The sequence below is a fragment of the Pecten maximus genome, chromosome 10 (genome assembly GCF_902652985.1).
Source record: "Pecten maximus chromosome 10, xPecMax1.1, whole genome shotgun sequence".
NCBI classification, from domain to species: Eukaryota; Metazoa; Mollusca; class Bivalvia; order Pectinida; family Pectinidae; genus Pecten; species Pecten maximus.
In genome coordinates this window covers 21690042-21715859 of record NC_047024.1, presented here as the reverse complement: position 1 = coordinate 21715859, position 25818 = coordinate 21690042, and the positions used below count along the sequence as shown (strand labels likewise).

The 25818-nt window shown below is 38.4% G+C and overlaps 1 protein-coding gene and 1 long non-coding RNA gene across 3 annotated transcripts in view; one reads left to right on the top strand and one right to left on the bottom strand.

The window, feature by feature from the left end:
• The window catches only part of LOC117336254, a 237161-nt gene that overhangs the window by 116373 nt on the left and 94970 nt on the right, over positions 1–25818 (bottom strand). The window lies entirely within an intron of this gene.
• LOC117336256 lies at positions 2672–10235 on the top strand. Its single transcript, XR_004534565.1, has 4 exons — positions 2672–2974; positions 6961–7115; positions 7469–7587; positions 8964–10235. It is a non-coding gene; the product is annotated as an uncharacterized LOC117336256 (long non-coding RNA).

Genomic DNA, 25818 nt, shown 5'->3' with positions numbered 1-25818 from the left:
TTTTGGAATTCAGTGGGTTTCGTTTTCCTTTCAAGCGAAAAAAAATGTATCTTAAAGGTTTGTCTATAGAATGATTAACCTAAGTTGCCTCATTCATAAACCCACGATGTTGAAAATTTACTCTATGAATCTTTCCGAAAATCACAAATAACGGTATCTTCAAGTGTATATTTGCAACATATCTATTGCTGTTTTGGCTAATAAAAATTCCAATTTTTTAACTTTTATTTCACATCGTGTATGAATTGTATTTTAAACTTCTGTTACTAGAAGTATTATAACCGAAATCAATATTGGGTGGTCGGGTGGCACAGTGGTAACACACTTGCCTTTCACCAAGGCGATTCCCCGATCGGACGTGAAAAGGTATGGGGTCACCTGCCCGACCACGTGGGTTTTCCCCGGGTACTCCGGTTTCCTCCCACAGTAAGACCCCTCGCGCGCTTCCATCCGGGCCATCAAGCGTGATTAATATAAGTTAATATAACTTGTTTCTCAATTGTTGTAAAATAAATAAAGTTTACATTTTAAATATTGGTATGTAACAACCCGCAAATGCCCTCATAATAAAGGCTATATGATGTAAGTCGTTATAAACGGTCCATTATTCAAATGCCATACATGTTACAGCGACCCGTTAAAATAGAAAATTATTCAAATTTTACATGTTATATACGACCTGTTATAAAAGAAAATGAGTAAGATGATATACGTTGTATTTGGCCCGTTATAATAGAAAATTAATAAGATGTTACATGTTGTATATGGCACGTTATAATAGAAGATTATATGCCCTTAGTTTCGGTAACATTTGTTATTAACTAACTCACAAATATAAGTCAAAAAGTTTATTCAGCACTTTCATTATTGTTGTCTCATTCGCATTAATTGCAGGCACGTGTTTCTATATATATTTCCTATATGACGGCTCTGGTCCCATTAAACCTCTGACGTCACAGGTCAGAGGTCACCGAAACGTAGTCAACGGCTCTGGGTTCGAGAAAAATCGCAATTACTCTAAAACTAAAGTCGCTGTGAAAGTCGGCCTTTCAGCATTTTTAGTTTCATCCTAAATCACATTTAAACTTGAAATAGCAAATCGTTACGGGTACACTTTAAGACCACCACGTAATTAAGTCAATTACGCTATGAAGGCTATTTTCACTCCATTCAATTTCATCTCATCTTAAATTGTCCTTATTTGTATTAAATACGAAAGAAATGCATTAAACCTCATAATTTTATGAAAACCTAGCATGTTCAAATTAATAGAGCTGTTAACAAGAAATAATAGAAATGATATCTCAAATCTTGATAAATATATTAAATTTGCAAGGAAGAGAAAATTAGAATGGCTTAATAACCAATAATTATGTATAGTCATATAATGTTTCTCATACATATGTTGTATTACTTTTATTAGTAGTTGAATTGTCTGTATGTGCAATTCCAGCACAAATCTATGATAGGATATTGTTTATGATGTAAATAGTAAATTAATTGTTATATACATGTATATAATCACATATCACTATGTGTAAGGGTATATATGTATACAATAAAAGACCCGGATTTTACAACTTACCATCAGTCCATGTTTTTTTTATGATTTTTACGTACCAGAAACCCCAAGCTATCTATTTAAAAGTACGCGACACCAGCGAGAACTACCCAAGATGTCCGATAATTATTAAACCCGTATTCACTTAACAATGTGACGCTTATATAATTAATTAAGTATCAGACGACTATTGACTAATTTGTGTGTAATCAACCCAGTTCTTGTGATCACTGCGTAATACGTAAATGTGTGTGTAATTAATAACGTGCATCTTTCAATGAGTCGTCGTTTCACGTAACAGTGTTACAAGCCGATATCCATGTTTACCAAATACAAGCGTTAATGATGTTAATTACCGATCATAAATTTATTACATGTATTTGAGATTGATTAATTATCGTATCACGCACTGTATGTTTGTGCATAAATTCTTACTAACTACGAAATAGAAATATGTGTTCTTATAAAAGTTGCCGTCTGTAAAATGAATATCATAGATATTGTACGTCAAGTTGAAAAAAGCAAGACCAGGCTATACTATAAAATCCTTTAATACTGTAACATTTAGGTCGTAGAGAAAAAGCAATGTACCGTTATAAAAACAAAAGCTACACATTGTAACACAGGTAAACACCCGGGGCTATGACCTGGCAGCGGTCGCTATTGACTACGCACAGTGTCAAGCGATAGTCTGTACAGCTGTCGACACGGGTGACTTGCCCCGACATTTTTTTCTCCTCGTGGTGAAAAAATTGTCCGGATTATTGAGGGAAATTTGCTAATGAAAAGTACGCTCCGTTCCCAAAATGGGCTTCCGGAATCGGAATCCGAATTTCCGGACTGGTGAGTACAAATAACGTTACGGAAATCCGTTCCCGTGCATTTCCGTCCGGACTGTGAGTTTTCCGGACTATCGGCGTCCGGATTATCGCGGGTCCACTGTACACGTGTTGTAGTTTAAGTTTAAACATATTTTATTGATATACAGAAATGACAAAGGGATTAGTCAGCAAATTTTACCAACTTATAAACGACTTCTCCCGTAAAATTAACAAAACAATGAATAATATGTGTGTGTGTGTGTGTGTGTGTGTGTGTGTGTGTTTGTAAATCCTGCCAACTGAATGCACACACACGCTTACGCACCAACAACTGAATGCACTTGAGCAAGTGAATGCCGATTTTCCGGCATTCACTTGACATTCTTTTTTTTCCGGTCTAAAATGATGTTTTTTATCATATATGTGAAAATTGTGACATGTTTCAGTTGGCAGGATTTTCGTGTAATGTGTGTTCCAGTTGTGTGAAAATTTTTGCATCGCGCGGTTTTTCAACACACACACGTCAACCAATGCGCATGTTCGTTTTCAACCGGAAGCACATACAGGAGGAAGGTGACTTTTCAGGCACAGAGTAAGTAACGATTTTATAAATACCAGTCGTTGTATATTGTATAAAATATTTGAGCTATGTTATCAAGGGAATATTCCAGATTATCCTGTTTGATTTTTATCGCATACATCATTAGAATCTCATGATATTATCTATTAAATTAGGTAGATCTAGATCCGCCATCTTTGTCTCGATCTCCTCTTGGCTACTGTATAGCTATAGGCCACAGTACTAGTGTAGCTGTACTCAGGGCCTACTTTTATATTTATACAAAGTATTTTTATGTGGGTCCTGTTGCCTAAATTAATTGACCTATCATATTGAAGATTGTGTCAGTATAATGAAATGTTGTGCGAGACAGGAATAGAAATTATTGAAAGATCGCAGGACTTGACGGGAATAGATTCGGCGGATAGGCCTTTCCCGACTTTAAGAATCTAATCTTATGACATTAATGATTACCATGTCATTTTGAAGGTGCGAGTCAAACACAGAACAAGCAAATGAAGAATGTATATGCTTGCTCTCGCTAATAAGCGTTTCCAAATAATTATACGATATTGTTGAAAATGTTTGCCTTGCTATAATGTTCTTTTGTACTTGCGCGCTGAGCCAACTCACAACCAGTATAACCTAATGGCAAATAAAGCGAATAGTGTAAGTTTGACTCATCATGAAGATCATCTGTTTTTTTAGACGAGTCAATGTTCAAAGTGTTGTTTAAATTGTTAGTTCAACCACAGGGGGCGGGCATGTCTAGAAAATAGCCAGCAATATCTATATATATCAAGACTTGATATATAAGTATTTCTGGCTATTTTTAATGTAAGACTAGACATGCCCCTTTGTCCAACCTTAAGATGACAGAACAAAATTTTGTACTGTTGACCCGCCATTTTGTAAGCGACGGTACGACTAACCACCCGAATCGGAACGCAATGGACCGAAAAGACCACATATGATGGTGTTTTTCTTTTGCATAGTTTAAATTAAGAAAACTAAGGTTATTATTTCCCAAAACCTGTTATATTTATTAAAAAAAATCATTATTTATAAATTACAAGGGGTAAAATATATAAAAATAAATGTTGTATATTTTCCTTTTTGCTCCATCGCGCAGTGATTAGGGTAATTACTAAATTAGGACGCCTGCGACCTACATTGTTAGCAATATGGCGTCGAGTCTAGTATGAAATTTTGACTAGCGTAAAGCGAGGGTCTATACGGACGGAATAAAACACCTAGATGGGTCCAGGGACTAAATGGGTGTTCTGGGGTAAATAAATATCTCATGATCATTTATCCATATATGTAAGGTAGGTGTTATGTCAAACCCGATTTTATTGTATTTGCACCAAATTCTTAGCGACACCAAACGGTGACAGATAATTCCAGGTTTTCATGATATAGTAGTGCGTTCTGGCCCTACACCAGACATGGTGACAGGGCCAGAGAAAACTCGGGCTATATATATATATATATGTCTCGTCGGACAGCGTGACCGACAGCATGACTGCAGGTTTCTATCGGTGGTAAAATATTAGCATTTTCGATGTTACTAAGGGTAAAAAAAAACATATTTGCTAGGCCTAATTAACATCTTATAGTATAGATAAAAAAAAACCACTTAGGCTGTGTACATCTTGGATTTTATCTCTGGTTGTACATGTTACTGTAAGTAGACCGATTTGTCCTTCAGTTGTTTTTTTCAAAGTTTACAAGCAGCTTTTCTGATTACAAAGTATATCAATAATCTTCCACAAACATTAAAGAAATAAGGAAAGAACTATACTCAGCTATTGGAAAGTTGACAGCAGATAAATACATGTTTTCTTGAATATATATATAGAATAGGAATAACCAGATTAAGACATTTCATCTACAAATGTAGCTGTCTGACTGTAAAGTCCAATACCCGGTATTAAATTTCTTGTTATATGACCTCAGACCTTGACATTTCTCAGGGCCTTTGACCCTTTGATTTATTTTGAGGTATTAAAAGTTTATGTCCACAAACTTAGCAAAAAGTCTTGAGAGATTATGTAATAATTAATCTTTTTAAAATTGTAGCATGAAGAGATTGCGGACGCGTTGCCAGAGAATGGCTTCAAAGAAAAATGGATACTCCCATGATTTCAGAAAGAAATTTATGCAGACAAAGGTAAAATAATTAGTTCTAATTAAAGGCACCTTTTATTATCAGGGATCAATCTAGGGTTTAGGGGAATATACCCTTTTCTGTATTCAGGGGAAAATAGCCGGGGTTCCAAGGGGCCGCAGGCTGAAAATGATTTAAAGCATTCCAAGACTATTTAGATTGGCTCTACTGACAGCTTTCAAGCGTGTGAGATTCTTTTTAAAAAACAGAAAATAAACACAGTAAATATTTCTTCCAGGGGGTTTACTTGTTTCACTGGGACACTATTGCATATATGTCTACATATTCTGTATTCATATTAAAGATCAAGCCTTCTCTCCTTCTTATTTTTGAATATGTCCACCATTTTTTCCAAATCATATTTGGAAAATTCCTCTTTTTTTCCCTCGGAACATATCCTCATCAGTGCATCAAGTGACCATGACCAAGACGATTCCTTCGTTTGAAAGTCCACTGCCGGCCTGGTTGTCATTTGTGTCCGTCCTTGGTTTCTTGCTGAACAAATCTGTTAGTTTCTTTGTTCCATATGCATCCCCTTTGGAAATCTTTTTCACGTAGAATCGGTCTTTGTGAGACATAATTGTAAACGTAAACCGTGTTAAGAATTGTTATCATGCCACCGGAAGCACGTGTAGTCGATTACTAGTTTCATTCAACCAGACGCTTGCTGATAGTACACAGAAAATGTGACGTGTCAAGCGCCTGATTGAACGGGACAAGAACAAGATTTAATATTCGCCTCGATAATTATTTCTTACAAAACAAAACAAAACGATCGCGGAGAAAACATCAAAAAGTAATCTTTTATGAAATAGAGGAAATTGTATGAGAAAACTGTATTTTCCAGGTAGAAATAGGGGAAATATCTAAGTTCTGAGGGGAATATTCTGCAGAAGGGGAATTTTATCACCGAGGGGAAACTACCGAATACCGGTTGTAAAACGGCCCTAGATTGATCCATGATTATATACATTCAGTATGTACAAATACAATATAACCTGGTCTGGTCCGAAGGAACTAATTAAAAAGCAATAGATATCACTCATATTTGACTAGCATCCCTAGGTCATGGAGATTCAAAACGCTACAAATGTTTGGGTCGGGGTAAAAAGTGAGCAATTTTTTTTTATTGCTAAACAACTAATTCTCCGGAAATAAGCCCTTTATCATGCCTTAGATGCCTGTCTCCTCTTACATTTTTCAATTTACTTCTTTGAAAGTTGGTAGCTTATAGGCTTATAACCAGGATATGAAATTGTGTGTCTAAAAAGAATTTTGATTTAACTTTTTTTTTAGCAGAAGTTATTCTTTTTTATTTATTTTGAGTGTTCAAATCTTGTCACAGTCTTAAGATCTCCTACACGTTGACTTTGTAGTTAAAGTGAGATTTATAGTATGCCAGCTAGCTATATATATACAGTCACTTTTAAGGTAATGCAAATCTTCTATATTAATTCAATAGAACACTATATGGCATTTTATAGGTATATATTGTTCCGTCCTATGGTACTCTTGTATCTTACTTGGATTGAATACTGAAATCTGAAAATAATTTCTTACTTATAGGACCTTCTGTGTTCGATTGACAAGGGCATATTGGTTGTAGTGTAATTATAGCTCTATATTTTGTGTTCTGTCTGTGTGATGTGTTGTGATCATTCGTATGTATTAGAATCACTTCATTGATCATTTATTTCTTTAGCAATACATGTATATATATAACCAACTCAAATGGATATGTTTATCCAAATCAAGTATCTTTTTATTGAGCAATACTGTCGCTATTACCTAACAATATGTACAAAATCCTATATATATACAAAGTAAGAAAATTTATTATTCTTTATAGGGCGAGGTGTAAAAACAATCAATAAAAGGCGGCATGGCGACCTCCTTCTCCCTTACCATGAATCTATGATTTCAAAAGAAAAATGGGACAGAAGGGAATAGCAAAGAAGCTCTGGATTTAGTCGGGGTTTTTTTTGACTGAAGGAAACAGTTCTGGTGAGTATTTCATCACAACGTATCCAATAGCTTGTTAAATGCCCATCTGTTAAATGCATTTATATCCCTGTAATTTGAAAATTGTTTCAAAAAGCAAAATATTTCCTTTGTAATTAATCCCTGTTATTAACATAATTTGGTGTATCTCAAGGGAAATCCCTGTTAAAATTAAATCCACCCTTTTTTTTTCTTTAAATGGCATTGTAGCTTGAATGTTTATGCAGAAATGAAAAGGACCTGACTTACAGTCTTAGAGTAATTACAGATTTGTATTTCAATTTTCATTGACCAAGCACATATACATCTCTGATTGTATATATGCACATTTGTATTTATTTTACTTTTTTCTGAAGTGTGGATGCAACCGAAGAAAATGAATTATTGGGAGACTGGTAAACCTGGTGATGTATGGCAAACATTCCAAGCAAAACATGAAATGTGTTGATGGCCACCTATGTCACTTTTCAACAAGGTGAGTGTAAATTATCGTAATATATGATATCAGTATTATTACAGTAAAATCTTGTTGTCTCAAATTCTGATAACTCGAAGACTTACACAAGTAATTTCAATTCTGACTGTAAACTGATACAAAATATACACGGTAACAGGACTGTAAACTAATATAAAATATACTTGGTAACCTTGACTGCTCTGGTTATATCTCAAATTTAAGTTTTTCATAACTTCGAGAAAAAGAAGTTCAGCTGAACTAAGAATCTGAATATTGTGCCATCACTGAAAGTTAATGTCTGCAGAACATGTCAGATATATATGCAGAGTTGATCGTAATTTTACAAGAAGTCAATTGATTCTTGGTGAAGGTTACTGGGTTAAAGGTCAAGGTCACTAGATTGTCACAAGATATGCCCTTGCTAGCTTGTCAGTGTTCTAGTTTGATTTGTCCAGTTGACTTCTTCAAAATTAGTGTAAGTAATTTAGACAAGTTTACTTACATAAAGTGAACCTATATTCATATAGGGAAAAGACATTGTTGAGTAAATATCTTATTACATAAAATCTGTATCTGAAAGCCAGTATGGTTTACTTAGAAGCCATCAGGGATGTTTCAATCCATCTATTACTGACCAATAAAGTAGCCTTTTGTCTGTCATCATGCGTCATCCCTTTGTATGTAGCCTAATATCAATCAGGTCTCGGAGGAGTTCAAAAATGGGAATTATTATACAGAACTCGTAGTTAATTCCCTTTGTAATTATATTATTATTAGACTTTGTGAACATGATAACTTATAAAAATCAACCAAGTTTGATGAAACTTTGTATGAGGCTTTATATCATGGTTCATGTACAGACCATGAAAATTGCTTAAATTTCAAATCAGTGCTTGAAAAGTCCAGGTATTTTCATGAACTCTCAAAAGTCCTTGAAATGTTCTTGGATTTTCATATTTAGTCTTAGAGTTTACTAAGTTACAGAATTAAAAAAAACCAAGGAAACATTTTCATATTGATTTCTAAATGTAGTTCAAAGATTTTATAGTAGCCAGACATCCAATACAAGCAAAGTCTTCTGAGTGCTTTACAGAATAAGAATGGTTAAGTTCTTCTTATTTTAAGTAACAAGATGTTAAAAAATACTGGATGACACTCCTAATTTGGGTGTCAGGTGGCTGATATCTGTAATTCTTTGTTTTGATATTGATGTTCATCTTCTGAAAGGTGACGAGTTTTCGCATAAATGTTTTAAGAAGAATAGTCATATAATGAGTGTGCTGGATTGAAATTAGATCAGTGAGACCTATATGTACTTTGACCCTGATATGAAATAATGAGTTAGCAGGTTACCATCGCTTTGAGATTAATGATAATTCTAATCTCTCTTTCAGGCTAAATATGGAGGGCAAGGCTACAGCGCAAGTCCTTTGTCAGAAGGTCATGGACAATTCAGGAAAAGGCTGCAGTACAACAGCAACTAGGGAAACATCTTTTGCTGAAAATGTTACCAGGGAAGGCTAATTGTTAAGAGGTCCTCCGAAAAGAACCAGTGTTGCATGGCAGAACCTGGAAACAAACTAAGGACCTCATCTGGAACTGTAATATAAGAAGACAGTCAAGGAGAATTTGCTTGTATCAGATCAGGCTGTTAGTGAGACTATATGATATTGCTGCCTATTGATTGTGTGTATCCAATATGGTTGTCAGTTGACTGTATATCAGATGTGACTATCAGTTGACTGTGTGTATCAGATATGGCTGTCAGTTGAGAATGTGTATCAGATATGGCTGTCAGTTGATAGTGTGTATCGGATATGGCTGTCAGTTTACAGTGTATATAAGATGTGGGTGTCAGTACAGTGTGTATCAGATATGGCTGTCAGTTGATAGTGTGTATTGGATATGGCTGTCAGTTGACAATGCGTATCAGATATGGCTTTCAGTTGACTATCAGATGTGGCTGTCAGTTGACTGTGTGTATCGATTATGGCTGTCAGTTGATAATGTGTATCATATATGGCTGTCGGTTGATAGTGTGTATCATATATGGCTGTCGGTTGATAGTGTGTATCGGATATGGCTGTCAGTTGACAATGCGTATCGGATATGGCTGTCAGTTGATAGTGTGTATCGGATATGGCTGTCAGTTGATAGTGTGTATCGGATATGGCTGTCAGTTGACAATGCGTATCAGATATGGCTTTCAGTTGACGGTGTGTATCAGATATAGCTGTCAGTAAGGTGTGTATAAGATATGGCTGTCATGATCAGTTGACAATGTGTATCAGATATGGCTTTCAGTAAAGTGTATATCAAGTATGGCTGTCAATAAATTTTGTATCAGATATGGCTGTCAGTTGACTATATAATGTATTGTTGTCAGTTGAATATTTCAGATATGGCTGTCAGTTGACAATGTGTATTGCATATGGCTGTCAGTTTACGATGTGTAACAGATACTGTGTCAGTATAAGATGTGGGTGTCAGTTAACAGTGTATTAGATATGGCTGTCAGTTGATAGTGTGTATCAGATATGGCTGTCAGTACAGTGTGTATACGATATGGCTGTCAGTTGACTATATCACATGTGGCTGTAAGTTGACAGTATAAGATATGGATGTCAGTTGACTATATTAGATGTGGTTGTCAGTTGACAGTGTATCAGATATTGCTGTCAGTTGACAGTGTGTATCAGATATGGCTGTCAGTTGACAGTGTGTATCAGATATGGCTGTCAGTTGACAATGTATCAGATACTGTGTCAGTAAAGTGTGTATCAGATATGGATGTCAGTTGACTATATCTGATGTGGCTGTCAGTTGCCTATATCAGATTTGGCTGTCAGTACAGTGTGTATAAGATATGGCTGTCAGTTGACTATATCACAAGTGGCTGTCAGTTAACAGTGTGTATAAGATATATATATATATATGGATGTCAGTTGACTATATTAGATGTGGCTGTCAGTTGACAGTGTGTATCATATATGGCTGTCAGTTGACAGTGTGTATCAGATATGGCTGTCAGTTGACAGTGTGTATCATATATGGCTGTCAGTTGACAGTGTGTATCAGATATGGCTGTCAGTTGACAGTGTGTATCAGATACTATGTCAGTACAGTGTGTATAAGGTATGGCTGTCAGTTGACTATATCACAAGTGGCTGTCAGTTAACAGTGTGTATAAGATATATATATATATATGGATGTCAGTTGACTATATTAGATGTGGCTGTCAGTTGACAGTGTATCAGATGTGGCTGGCAGTTGACAATGTCTATCGGATATAGCTGTCATTTTACAATGTGTATCAGATATTGTGTAAGTAAAGTGTGTATAAGATATGAGTGTCAGTTGGCGGTGTGTATTATATATGGCTGAAAGTAAAGCGTATAAAAGGTATGGCTGTCAGTTTGCATTGTGTATCCGATGTGACAGTGACAGTGTGTATCAGATACTGAATCAGTAAAGTGTCTATCAGATATGACTGTCAGTTGACTATATTAGATGTGGCTGTCAGTTGACAGTGTGTATCATATATGGCTGTCAGTTGACAGTGTGTATCAGATATGGCTGTCAGTTGACAGTGTGTATCATATATGGCTGTCAGTTGACAGTGTGTATCAGATATGGCTGTCAGTTGACAGTGTGTATCAGATACTATGTCAGTACAGTGTGTATAAGGTATGGCTGTCAGTTGACTATATCACAAGTGGCTGTCAGTTAACAGTGTGTATAAGATATATATATATATGGATGTCAGTTGACTATATTAGATGTGGCTGTCAGTTGACAGTGTATCAGATGTGGCTGGCAGTTGACAATGTTTATCAGATACTGTGTCAGTTAAGTGTGTAAAAGATGTGGGTGTCTGTTGACAATGTGTATAAGATATGGCTGTCAGTTGACTTTATCAGATGTGGCTTTCAGTTGACAGTGTATCAGATATTGCTGCCAGTTGAAAGTTTGTATTAGATATGGCTGTCAGTTGACTATATAATGTATTGTTGTCAGTTGACTATTTCAGATATGGCTGTCAGTTGACAGTGTGTAGCAGATATGGCTGTCAGTTGATAGTGTGTATTAGATATTGCTGTCAGTTGACAATGTTTATCAGATACTGTGTCAGTAAAGTGTGTATCAGATATGGCTGTCAGTTGACTATATAATGTATTGTTGTCAGTTGACTATTTCAGATATGGCTGTCAGTTGACAGTGTGTAGCAGATATGGCTGTCAGTTGATAGTGTGTAGTAGATATTGCTGTCAGTTGACAATGTTTATCAGATACTGTGTCAGTAAAGTGTGTATCAGATATGGCTGTCAGTTGACTTTAGCAGATGTGGCTTTCAGTTGACAGTGTATCAGATATTGCTGCCAGTTGAAAGTTTGTATTAGATATGGCTGTCAGTTGACTATATGATGTATTGTTGTCAGTTGACTATTTCAGATATGGCTGTCAGTTGACAGTGTATCAGATATGGCTGTCAGTTGACAGTGTGTAGCAGATATGGCTGTCAGTTGACAGTGTGTATCTGATATGGCTGTCAGTTGACAATGTTTATCAGATACTGTGTCAGTAAAGTGTGTATAAGATGTGGGTGTCAGTTGAGAATGTGTATCAGATATGGCTGTCAGTTGACTACATGTATATCAGATGTGGCTGTCAGTTGACAGTGTATCAGATATTGCTGTTAGGTGACAGTGTGTATCAGATATGGCTATCAGTAAAGTGTATATCAGGTATGGCTGTCAATAAAGTGTGTATAAGGTATGGCGGTCAGTTGACAATGTGTATCGGATACTGTGTCAGTAAAGTGTAAAAGATGTAGTTGTCAGCTGACAATTAATGTGAATCAGATATGGCTGTCAGTTGATAGTGTGTATCAGATATGGTTGTCAGTACAGTGTGTATAAGATATGGATGTCAGTTGCCTATATCAGATGTGGCTGTCAGTTGACAGTATAAGATATAGCTGTCAGTTGACTATATCACATGTGGTTATCAGCTGACCGTATAAGATATAGATGTCAGTTGACTATATCAGATGTGGCTGTCAGTTGACAGTGTATCAGATATGGCTGTCAGTTGCCAGTGTGTATTAGATATGGCTGTCGGTTGACTGTGTATAAGCTGTGGGCCTCAGTTTACAGTGTGTATTAGATATGGTTGTCAGTACAGTGTGAGTAAGATATGGCTGTCGGTTGACAGTGTGTATAGGATTAAGATATGGCTGAAAGTTGACAGTTTGTATCAGATATGGCTGTCAGTAAAGTGTGTATCAGATATGGCTGTTAATTGACAATGTGTATAATATATGGCTGTCAGTTGACATACTGATACTGTGTCAGTAAATTGTTTATAAGATGTGGGTGTCAGTTGACAGTGTGTATTAGATATGGCTGTCAGTACAGTGTGTATAAGATATGGCTGTCAGTTGACTTTACCACATGTGGCTCTCAGTTGACAGTGTGTATCAGATATGGCTGTCAGTTGACTATATAACATGTGGCTGTCAGTTGACAGTGCATCAGATATGGATTTCAGTTGACATTGTGTGTTGACATTGTGTATTAGATATGGCTGTCAGTTGACAGTGTGAATAAAATATGGCCGTTAGTTGACAGTGTGTATAAGATATAGTAGTCAGTAAAGAGTGTATTAGATATTGCTGTCAGTCGACAATGTGTATAAGATATGGCTGTCAGTACAGTGTGTATCAGATAAGGCTGTCAGTTGTTTATATCAGATATGGCTGTCAGTTGTCTATATATGACATTGCTGTTAGTGGCACTATCAAATATGACTATGAATGACGTATATATTAGAACTCTGTATTTATTTTTCGTATCAATCAGTGTTAACAAAAATGAAAAATAAATATGTTGAGTATATTTTTTGTTGTTTTATTTCTTTATGAATTTTTTTTGGGGGGGGGGGGGGGGGGGGGGTTATAACAATGTTGTCAACATCAATAAATGCAATAAGTTCCCGCTTTTGACAGCACTCGGGTGACTTTACTATTCCCCTACTGGTAAAGCCAAAGGGGAATAGACTGTTTCCTAGTGACACTACTAGGAATAGCTGTCAACCCCATATGGCATTTATAGGTCCTAATTTACTCATCATTCAATCCCCTACATGGCGTTTAATCCTATACACGTCCGTTATATTACGTATAATCCTGTATACATCCCCTACATGATGTAAAATCTTATATGCATCTCCTACATGACGTACGGGTTTCGGCATTCACTTGACCGTGTGTATGGGTTTCGGCATTCACTTGATCGTGTGTATGGGTTTCGGCCTTCACTTGCCCATGTGTATGGGTTTCGGCATTCACTTGACAGTGTGTATGGGATTCGGCATTCACTTGCCCGTGTGTGTGGGTTTCGGCATTCACTTGACAGTGTGTATGGGATTCGGCATTCACTTGCCCATGTGTATGGGTTTCGGCATTCACTTGACCGTGTGTTTGAGTTTCGACATTCACTTGACGGTGTGTATTGGTTTCGGCATTCACTTGACAGTGTGTATGGGTTTCTGCATTCACTTGCCCGTGTGTATGGGTTTCTGCATTCACTTGACCGTGTGTATGGGTTTCGGCATTCACTTGACCGTGTGTATGGGATTCGGCATTCATTTGACCGTGTGTATGTGTTTCGGCATTCACTTGCGCGTGTTTGTGAGGTTCGGCATTCACTTGACCGTGTGTATAGGATTCGGCATTCACTTGACAGTGTGTATGGGATTCGGCATTCACTTGCCCGTGTGTGTGGGTTTCGGCATTCACTTGACAGTGTGTATGGGATTCGGCATTCACTTGCCCATGTGTATAGGTTTCGGCATTCACTTGACCGTGTGTTTGGGTTTCGACATTCACTTGACCGTGTGTATTGGTTTCGGCATTCACTTGACCGTGTGTATGGGTTTCTGCATTCACTTGTCCGTGTGTATGGGTTTCGGCATTCACTTGACCGTGTGTATGTGTTTCGGCATTCACTTGCCCGTGTGTATGGGTTTCGGCATTCTCTTGCAGGGGTGTGTGGGTTTCGGCCATCACTTGCCCGTGTGTATGGGTTTCGGCATTCACTTGCCCGTGTGTATGGGTTTCGGCATTCACTTGCCCGTGTGTATGTGTTTCGGCATTCACTTGACTGTGTGTATGGGTTTCGGCATTCACTTGCCCGTGTGTATGTGTTTCGGCATTCACTTGACCGTGTGTATGGGTTTCGGCATTCACTTGACAGTGTGTATGGGATTCGGCATTCACTTGACAGTGTGTATGGGTTTCGGCATTCACTTGACCGTGCGTATGGGTTTCGGCATTCACTTGCCCGTGTGTATGGGTTTCGGCATTCACTTGACCGTGTGTATGGGTTTCGGCATTCACTTGCCCGTGTGTATGGGTTTCGCCATTCACTTGCCCGTGTGTATGTGTTTCGGCATTCACTTGACCGTGTGTATGGGTTAAGGTATAAAGCCACCACGGGACATATACATCTGATATAAAGCTACGACGGTACGTTCACATCTCGTATCAAACAACCGCGTGACATATGCATCTTGTATAAAGCCACCACGGGATATATACATCTTGTATTTAGCCACCAAGGGACGCATACATCTTTATAAAGCCACCACGTGACGTAAATATCTTGTATCAAGACACCACGCGACATAATTATATATCTTGCACATGTATCAAACAACCGCGGGATAGATGCATCTTGTATTTAGCCACCAAGGGACGTATACATCTTTTCTAAAGCCACCACGTGACATATACATCTTGTATAAGGCCACCACGGGACATATACCTCCTGTATAAAGCCACCACGTGACATATACATCTTGTATAAAGCAACCACGGCCGACATACATCTTGTATAAGGTCATCACGGGACATTTACATCTTATATCAAGCCAAAACAGGACATATACATCTTGTATAAAGCCACCACGGGACATATCAATCTCATATTAAGCCACTACGGGACATTTATATCTTGGAACAAGCCACCACGGGACATATACATCTTGTACATGTATCAAACAACCGCGGGACATACGCATCTTGTATGAAGCCACCACGGGATATACACATCTTGTATTTAGCCACCAAGGGACGTATACATCTTTTATAAAGCCACCACGTGACGTAGATATCTTGTATAAGGCCACCACGGGACATATAGATCGTGTCCAAAACAACGACGGGACTTATACATCTCGTAGTAAGCATTCACGGGCCATATACATCTGGTATAAGGCCACCATGGGACATATACCTCTTGTCTTTAGCCACCACGGGCCACATACATCTTATATAAAACAACCAAGGGCCACATACATCTTGTATAATGCCGCCACGGGATATAATATACCTCTTGTATAAAGCAACCACGGGACGTATACATCTCATATTAGGCATTCGCAGGCCATATACATCTTGTATAAAGCCACCACGGGCCACATACATCTTGTATAATGCCACCACGGGATAGATACATTTTGCATCAAGCCACTACGAGACATATGCGTCTGATCTAAAGCCACCACGTGACATATATACATCTTTTATAAAGCCACCACGAGACATATACGTCTTGTATAAAGCCACCACGGGACGTATACATCTCATATTAGGCATCCGCAGGCCATATACATCTTGTATAAAGCCACCATGGGACATATACCTCTTGTATAACGCCACCACGGGCCACATACATCTTGTATAAGGCCACCACGGGACATTAACATCTTGTATAAAGCCAACACGAGATATATACCTCGTGTTTAAAGCAACCGGACGTATACATCTCATATTAAGCATTCACGGGCCACATACATCTTGTATTAAGCCACCATGGGACATATACCTTTTCTATTAAGCCACCACGGGCCACATACATCTTATATAAAGCCACCAAGGGCCATATTCATCTTGTATAATGCCACCATTGGCCACATAAGTCTTGTATAAGGCCCGAACGGGACATATACATCTTGTATATAGACATCAAGGGCCACACCCATCTTGTATAAGGCCACCACGGGATATATACATCATGCATAAAGCCACCACGGGACATATGCGTCTGATAAAAAGCCACCACGTGACATATACATCTTTGATAAAGCCACCACGAGACATATACATCTTGCATAAAGCCACCAAGGGACGTATATATCTGATATAAAGCCACCACGTGACGTAAATATGTTGTATAAAGCCACCACGGAAAATACACCTCTTGTATTAAGCCAATACGGAACATATACATCTTGTATATAGCCATCACTGGACATATACATCTTCTATAAAGCCACAACGGGCCATATACATCATATATAAAGCCACCACGTGACATATACATCTTGTATAAAGCCACCTCGGGACGTATACATCTTTTATAAAGCCACCACATGACGTAAATATCTTGTATAAAGCCACCACGGGACATATACATCTTGTATAATGCCACCACGGGCCACATACATCGTGTTTAAAGCAACGACGGGACGTATACATCTTTTATAAAGCCACCACATGACGTAAATATCTTGTATAAAGCCACCATGGGACATATACCTCTTGTATAATGCCACCAAGGGCCACATACATCTTGTATAATGCCCCCACGGGACACATACATCTTGTATATAGCCACCAAGGGCGACACAAATCTTGTATAAAGCCACCACGGGACATATCAATCTCATATTAAGCCACTACGGGACATTATAATCTTGTACATGTATCAAGCAACCGCGGGACATACGCATCTTGTATAAAGCCACCACGGGATATATACATCTTGTATTTAGCCACCGAGGAACGTATACATCTTTTATAAAGCCACCACGTGACATATACATCTTATATAAAGCCACAACGGGACATATACATCTTTTATAAAGCCACCACGTGACGTAAATATCTTGTGTAAGGCCACCACGGGACATATACATCGTGTTTAAAGCAACAACGGAACGTATACATCTCATATTAGGCATCCGCGGGCCATATACATCTTGTAAAAAGCAATAAAGGGACGTATACATCTTTTATGAAGCCACCACGTGACATAAACTTTTTATATAAAGCCACCACGGGTCATATAGATCTTGTAAAGGCCACCACGGGATATATACCTTTTGTATAAAGCAACCACGGGACGTATACATCTCATATTAGGCATCCGCGGGCCATATTCATCTGGCATAAAGCCACCATGGGACATATACCTCTTGTATAATGCCACCAAGGGCCATATACCTCTTGTATAAGGCCCCCACGGGACATATACATCTTGTATATAGACATCAAGGGCCACACACTTCTTGTATAAGGCCACCACGGGATATATACATCTTGCATAAAGCCACCACGGGACATATGCGTCTGATATAAAGCCACCACGTGACATATACATCTTTTATAAAGCCACCACGGGACATACAAATTGTATACCTCTTTTATAAGGCCACCACGAGACATATTTATCTTGTATAAAGCACCCAGGGGACATATACCTCTTGTATAAAGCCACCACGTGCCACATACATCTTCTATAAAGCCACCACAGGAAATATACATCTGGTATAAAGCCACCACGGGCAACGTACATCTTATATAAAGCCATCAGGGGCCACATACATCTTGTAAAAAGCCACCACGGGACATATACATCTTGCATGAAGCCACCACGAGACATATGCGTCTGATATAAGCCACCACGTGACATACACATCTTTTATAAAGACACCACGAGACATATACCTCTTGCATAAAGCCACCGTGGGACGTATATATCTGATATAAAGCCACAACGTGACGTTAATATGTTGTATAAAGCCCCCACGGGACATATACATTGTGTTTAAAGCAACGACGGGACGTATACACGTCATATTAAGCATTCACGGGCCATATACATTTTGTATCAAGCCACCATGGAACATATACCTCTTGTATTAAGCCACCAAGGGCCACATAAATGTTGTATCAGGCCACCACGGGATATATACCTCTTGTATAAAGCCACGACGGAACGTATACATCTCATATTAGGCATCCGCGGGCCATATACATCTTGTATCAAGCCACCATGGGACATATACCTTTTCTATTAAGCCACCATGGGACATATACATCTTTTATAAAGCCACCACGTGACGTAAATATCTTGTATAAGGCCACCACGGAACATATACATCGTGTTTAAAGCAACAACGGAACGTATACATCTCATATTAGGCATCCGCGGGCCATATACATCTTGTAAAAAGCAATAAAGGGACGTATACATCTTTTATGAAGCCACCACGTGACATAAACTTTTTATATAAAGCCACCACGGGTCATATAGATCTTGTAAAGGCCACCACGGGATATATACCTTTTGTATAAAGCAACCACGGGACGTATACATCTCATATTAGGCATCCGCGGGCCATATACATCTTGTATCAAGCCACCATGGGACATATACCTCTTGTAAAAAGCCACCACGGGCCACATACATCTTGTATAAAGCCACCATGGGACATATACCTCTTGTAAAAAGCCACCACGGGCCATATACATCTTGTATAAAGCCACCATGGGACATATACCTCTTGTAAAAAGCCACCACGGGCCACATACATCTTGTATAATGCCACCACGGGACATTTAAGTCTTATATAAAGCCAACACAGAACATATACATCTTGTATAAAGCCAACACGGGACATATCAATCTCATATTAAGCCACTACGGGACATTTATATCTTGGAACAAGCCACCACGGGACATATACATCAGATATAAAGCTACGACGGTACGTTCACATCTCATATGAAGCCACCACGCGACATATATATCTTGTACATGTATCAAACAACCGCGGGACATATACATCTTGTATAAAGCCACCACGGGATGTATACATCTTGTATTTAGCCACCAAGGGACGTATACATCTTTTATAACGTCGCCGCTTGACATATACATCTTATATATAAAGCCATCACGGGACATATACCTCTTGTATAACGCCACCACGGGCTATATACATCTTGTATAAAGCCACCACGGGACGTTTACATCTTTTATAAAGCCACCACGTGACGTAAATATCTTGCATAAAGCCACCATGGGACATATACATCGTGTATTAAGTCACCACGGGCCTCATACATGTTATATAAAGCAACCAAGGGCCAAATACATCTTTTATAAGGCCACCACAGGACATATGCGTCTGATATAAAGCCACAACGGGACATATGCGTCTGATATAAAACCACCACGTGACATATGCATCTTATATAAAGCAACCAGGGGATATATACATCTTGTATAAAGCAAACACAGGACGTATATTATATACATCTCATATTAAGCAACCACGGGATATATACATCTAGCATGAAGCCACCACGGGGCATATCCGTCTGATATAAAGCCACCACGTGACATATACATCTATTATAAAGCCACCAGGAGACATATACATCTTGCATTGTATAAAGCACCCACGGGACATATACCTCTTGTACAAGGCCAACACGAAACATATACATCTTGTATAAAGCCACCATGGGACATATATATCTTGTATAAAGCCACCATGGGACATATACATCTTGTATAAAGCCACTACGGGACATATACATATTGTATAAAGCCACAACGGGCCATATACATCTTGTATAAAGCAACCACAAGACATAAACATCTTGTATAAAGCCACCACGGGCCATATACATCTTATATTAAGCCACCACAAGACATATACATCTTGTATAAAACAACCACGGGACATATAAATCTGATATAAAGTCACAAGGGGACATATACGTCTTGTTCAAAACCACCGCATGACGTATACATCTTGTATAAAGCCACCACAGGACATATACATCTGATAAAAAGCCAACACGTGAAATATACATCTTGTATAAAGCCATCACAGGACATATAGAAATCATATAAAGCAACCGCGGGCCATATACATTTTGTATAAAGCGCGCACGGGACAAATGCATCTTATATAAAGCGACCACGTGACGTTAATATCTTTTGTAAAGCCACAACGGGACATCTACATCTTCTACAAATCCACCACGGGACATAAACATCTTGTACAATATAAAGCAACAACGGGACAGATGCATCTTATATTAAGCCACCATGGGACATATACATCTTGTATAAAGCCACTACCGGAAATTAACATCCTGTAAAATGCCACCATGGGACATAAACACCTCGTATAAAGGCACCTCGGACGTAAACATCTTATATAAAAAAAAAAAAAAAAAAAACACTGGACATATGCATTTATTCTGTATTAAGCCAGACTGGGACATATTCATTTTGTATAAAGCCACCAAGGGACATATACATCTTAAATTAAGCCACCATGGGACATATGCATCTTGTATAAAGCCACCACGGGACATATTCATCTTATATTAAGTCACCATGGGAGATAAACATCTTATATTAAGCCACCATGACACATATACATCTTGTATAAAGCCACCACGGGACATATCGATCTCATATTAAGCCACTACAGGGCATTTATATATCTTGGACCAAGCCATCCCGGGACATCTACATCTCATATTAAGCAATCACAAGCCAGATACACCTTGTATAAGCCACCACGGGATATATACATCTTGTATAAAGCAACGACGGGACATAGATATCTTGTATAAAGCCACTACGAGACATATACATCTGGTATAAAGCCACCACGGGACATATACATCTTGTATAAAGCTACCAAGGGACATATTCATCTTGTATAAAGCCACCACGGGACATATACATCTGGTATAAAGCCACCACGGGACATATACATCTTGTATAAAGCTACAACGGGATGTACAAATCTCATATTAAGCATTCGAGGGACATATACATCTTGTATAAAGCCATCTCGGGACATATAAATCTCATATTAAGCCACCACGGGACATTTACATCTTGTATACAAGTGGTCGCTAGATGTGATACGGCCATGACTTGCCCATGTGTTTGGGTTTCGGCCATCAGTCGCCCTTGTGTATGGGTTTCGGCATTCACTTGACCGTGTATATGGGTTTCGGCCATCATTTGCCCGTGTGTATGGGTTTCGGCATTCATTTGACCGTGTGTATGGGTTCCGGCATTCATTTGACCGTGAGTATGGGTTTCGGCATTCACTTGACCGTGTGTATGTGTTTCGGCATTCACTGGCCCGTGTGTGTGGGTTTCGGCATTCACTTGACCGTGTGTATGGGTTTCGGCATTCACTTGACCGTGTGTATGGGTTTCGGCATTCACTTGACAGTGTGTATGGGATTCGGCATTCACTTGCCCGTGTGTGTGAGTTTCGGCATTCACTTCACCGTGTGTATGGGATTCGGCATTCACTTGACCATGTGTATGGGTTTTGGCATTCACTTGACCGTGTGTGTGGGTTTCGGCATTCACTTGACAGTGTGTATGGGATTCGGCATTCACTTGCCCGTGTGTATGTGTTTCGGCATTCACTTGACCGTGTGTATGGGTTTCGGCATTCACTTGACAGTGTGTATGGGATTCGGCATTCACTTGCCCGTGTGTGTGGGTTTCGGCATTCACTTGACCGTGTGTATGTGTTTCGGCATTCACTTGCCCGTGTGTATGGGTTTCGGCATTCACTTGCCCGTGTGTATGTGTTTCGGCATTCACTTGCCCATGTGTATGGGATTCGGCATTCACTTGCCCGTGTGTATGTGTTTCGGCATTCACTTGACCGTGTGTATGGGTTTCGGCATTCACTTGACAGTGTGTATGGGATTCGGCATTCACTTGCCCGTGTGTGTGGGTTTCGGCATTCACTTGACCGTGTGTATGTGTTTCGGCATTCACTTGCCCGTGTGTATGGGTTTCGGCATTCAGTTGACAGTGTGTATAAGGTTTTTACACCGGAAGTCATCAGTTGGCAGTGTCCAGTCGTGTTTTCAAATATTTGTATAATCAAAAAACGAAGTAGCTAGCAGCATTCGCGATGTCAATTAGGATATGTTTGTAAAATGTTATCTCTCTAGGCTATCTGGAAATAGGGGCACCCAGTTGCCGGTATCCAGTCACGTGCATTCACTTGGCAGTGTATACATGTATGTGTGTGTGTGTGTGTGTGTGTGTGTGTATGGGGGGGGGGGGGGGGGGGGGGGGGGGGGGGGGGGGGGGGGGGGGGGGCTTTTGTCCGTACCTCGAATATTCATATGCCTACAGTTGAGCCGAAAGCCTTAGTATACAGAACTTAAACTCGTCTTCGGTATTATTAATAACGATATTTAAAGAAACGATCATTTAGGGATACAAAGTGAAACATGTGCAAGGATGAGGATTTTTTTAGTGTGTCTTATTTAAATATCACAGACATGTACATGCTGTCATTGTACGACTCCCGTGTGTAAATCGCGTATCTATGTCAAAGATGATTTTACGCACGAACTTTGTTTTGATCTGTAACTATGCACAATATTGTTTATTAGATAAAGGAATAAGTGTTATCATGTACAATTAATTAATTTCTTTGTTATTATTTATTGCTTATTTTCGACTATGTTATCAAGCACCAGTTCTGCATGCACACAAACGATGATAGTCGGGTGTTTTGTCTCCGTATACAAACGGACACGGTTAAGTCGAACCATCGGATAAGTCGAATATTTTGCTCGGTCCCGTCGACTTCGACTTATCCGAGTTTTACTGTACATAAATTAACCCACCATATGATCTTTCTCCCAATATTTTTTCTATGCATATTACTCTCGGTTTTGATTTTCCTGCTAGTGCTTGATAATACCGCTGAAAAAAATGACGTTTGATACCTGAAATTAGCTACAGACAATTACACAACTATCAAATCATTAGGAACATGTGTGAATTTAGTTGTGTACTCATCACCGTTTGTCAGCATGTCATCCGATCACTGCCAGGTAAGTCGTGATTTTTATCACAGGTAAGTTGCAAGGTTCCTTTGAACTGCAGCCAGAAAACTTTAGATCACAGTCCTACCACAGGCGCTAACAGATTACACATAACCACTGTCATAAAAAAAAATGAAAGTAATATTTTCTATGCAACCGCCTGTGGGCTCACATGCGGGTACGTTATAAATGTAAATGAAAATATCTGAATCCGTACCACTTTTATATTGTGAATGACGATGTGGCTAGCAACAAGTAAGTTTTATGCCACATGATATATATGTTTTAGCAGAGACATATATATGTCTTTGGTTTTAGTAACGACATATTATGTTTATGTCCGATAACACAGTATTTTATGTAGCAAATAAATGACCACGACAATGGTACACAGATGAAGATACGGCCGGAGACAGATGTCTGCTTATTGTAATGTTCAAGTCAACAATGTGTCTGTGATTTTAATGCGTTAATTGAACGACATATGGTAATAAATAAATAATCACATGCACCCTAATTAAATTACACTGCGGTCGGTACTAACGATCTGCGGTGTCTGATTTTTGCCGAGTCTCTATAGCTACGAGTTTGCTATTGTACAGGTAACTGTCTTCTGATTAAATATATCAATCAATGTACGATAACAAGCGAATCTATATGTCTGCTTATAGCCTTTACATTAATTTCATTAACGTGCAGTGACATCAGCAAACGATTAAAACTTCGACGATGTCCTTTGTAAAATCATCTAGACATGTCAATCACACCTGTGGCAACAAATCTGAGAGTATGTGGGCGGAGCTATAGTAGGCTGTGCCTGATTATGGTGTGTCATCAGGTAAACTGTCCACCCCATTCGATGCAGGTATCCCAGCAATCTATTGTCTAATTAATTGGCTGTAAAAAAGTCTTACGCTAGGATTTATGAGAGTGTCGCCCAAAACATAAGGGTATAATTTCACAATATTTAGTTTATATTTACTTAAATAATTACGGTAGCTGTTATCCCGTGTATTTGTTATTAATTATTGAGATAATACACGAACACTAATTGTTGCGATTTAAAACGTGTAATTTCATTTATTTATTTCAAAACAAATCCTACAGTAAGATGTGAGATACAGGTAGTAGACATCGACCAACTACAGCCTAAAATCCTTCTGGATAACAACATATACTCCCCTCAGGTAAAAAAAACCATAGGGGTCCGATGGGGTCATTGCGAAACAGGTATACTCTCTATTGTAATTAAAATATGTGATTGACAGGTGTTAACAGTTGGTGAAAACATTTCTATAACGGTAATTACACGGCATGTAATTGTTCTGTGTATAGAGAATTAATCTATATCGCTTTCACTAACTTCAATTATGATTATATTACGCGATATAGAGATTTTTTTTCTAGAAAATAATGATACACCATTTATAACTCATTTATAAGTATGACCGTTTAATAGATCATTCAGTTTGATTTCATTTGGTTTTAAACGGTAATGATTTGGAATATATTATTTCCTAGCGAATTTTCAATGATTGCCGTAAAACAAAACCACGATAATGATATAATATATCTATTATATACTCATCTCCGACATTCTCTTCACAGAAGGTAAATATTTTCTTCTGGAACGCCTTTGTTACCTACCAGTTCAATGGAAATTTCAATTTTTTTTTTTTTTTTTTTTTTACATGATCTATCATCAGGCTTCGTTGGACGTAAAATAGACTGGTCTATAGATAGAGAAAGGACGAAATAGTTCACATTGTTTGGACGTTAGGTCTTGATCGTAATGGTGACGTCTGTATTGTTAGTACGTTATTTTGTTTTGCTTCCAAAATAAAAGGGACGGGAAAGATTCCCATGTTATGCTTATAATTAATTGAAATATGTTAAAATGTATTTTATAGATTTCTTTATTACATACACCAATGTATTGTTTTCTCACAATAAAGAGAGCACATCGGACTATACATACACATAATTCTGTATTCTATGTATTTCAAACAATATCTATTTGACAATTTCCATTTAACAATATACACAACATTTATAGTATACACACATAGATTCCAATCATGCATGTAATCGAAAAAAAAAGAGACCTCGCATAATGATTTTGCTGTGACAATTTGGCTGTTAATGAAATAATGAAGTTGATTAACTACTGTATATATAGTTTGGAAAATATGAGCATGGATTTATATATCTACCGGTAATTTGAATGCGCCCAAGTGTATGTCTATGCTATTAGCCACCCCGGAATCGTCCCTGAT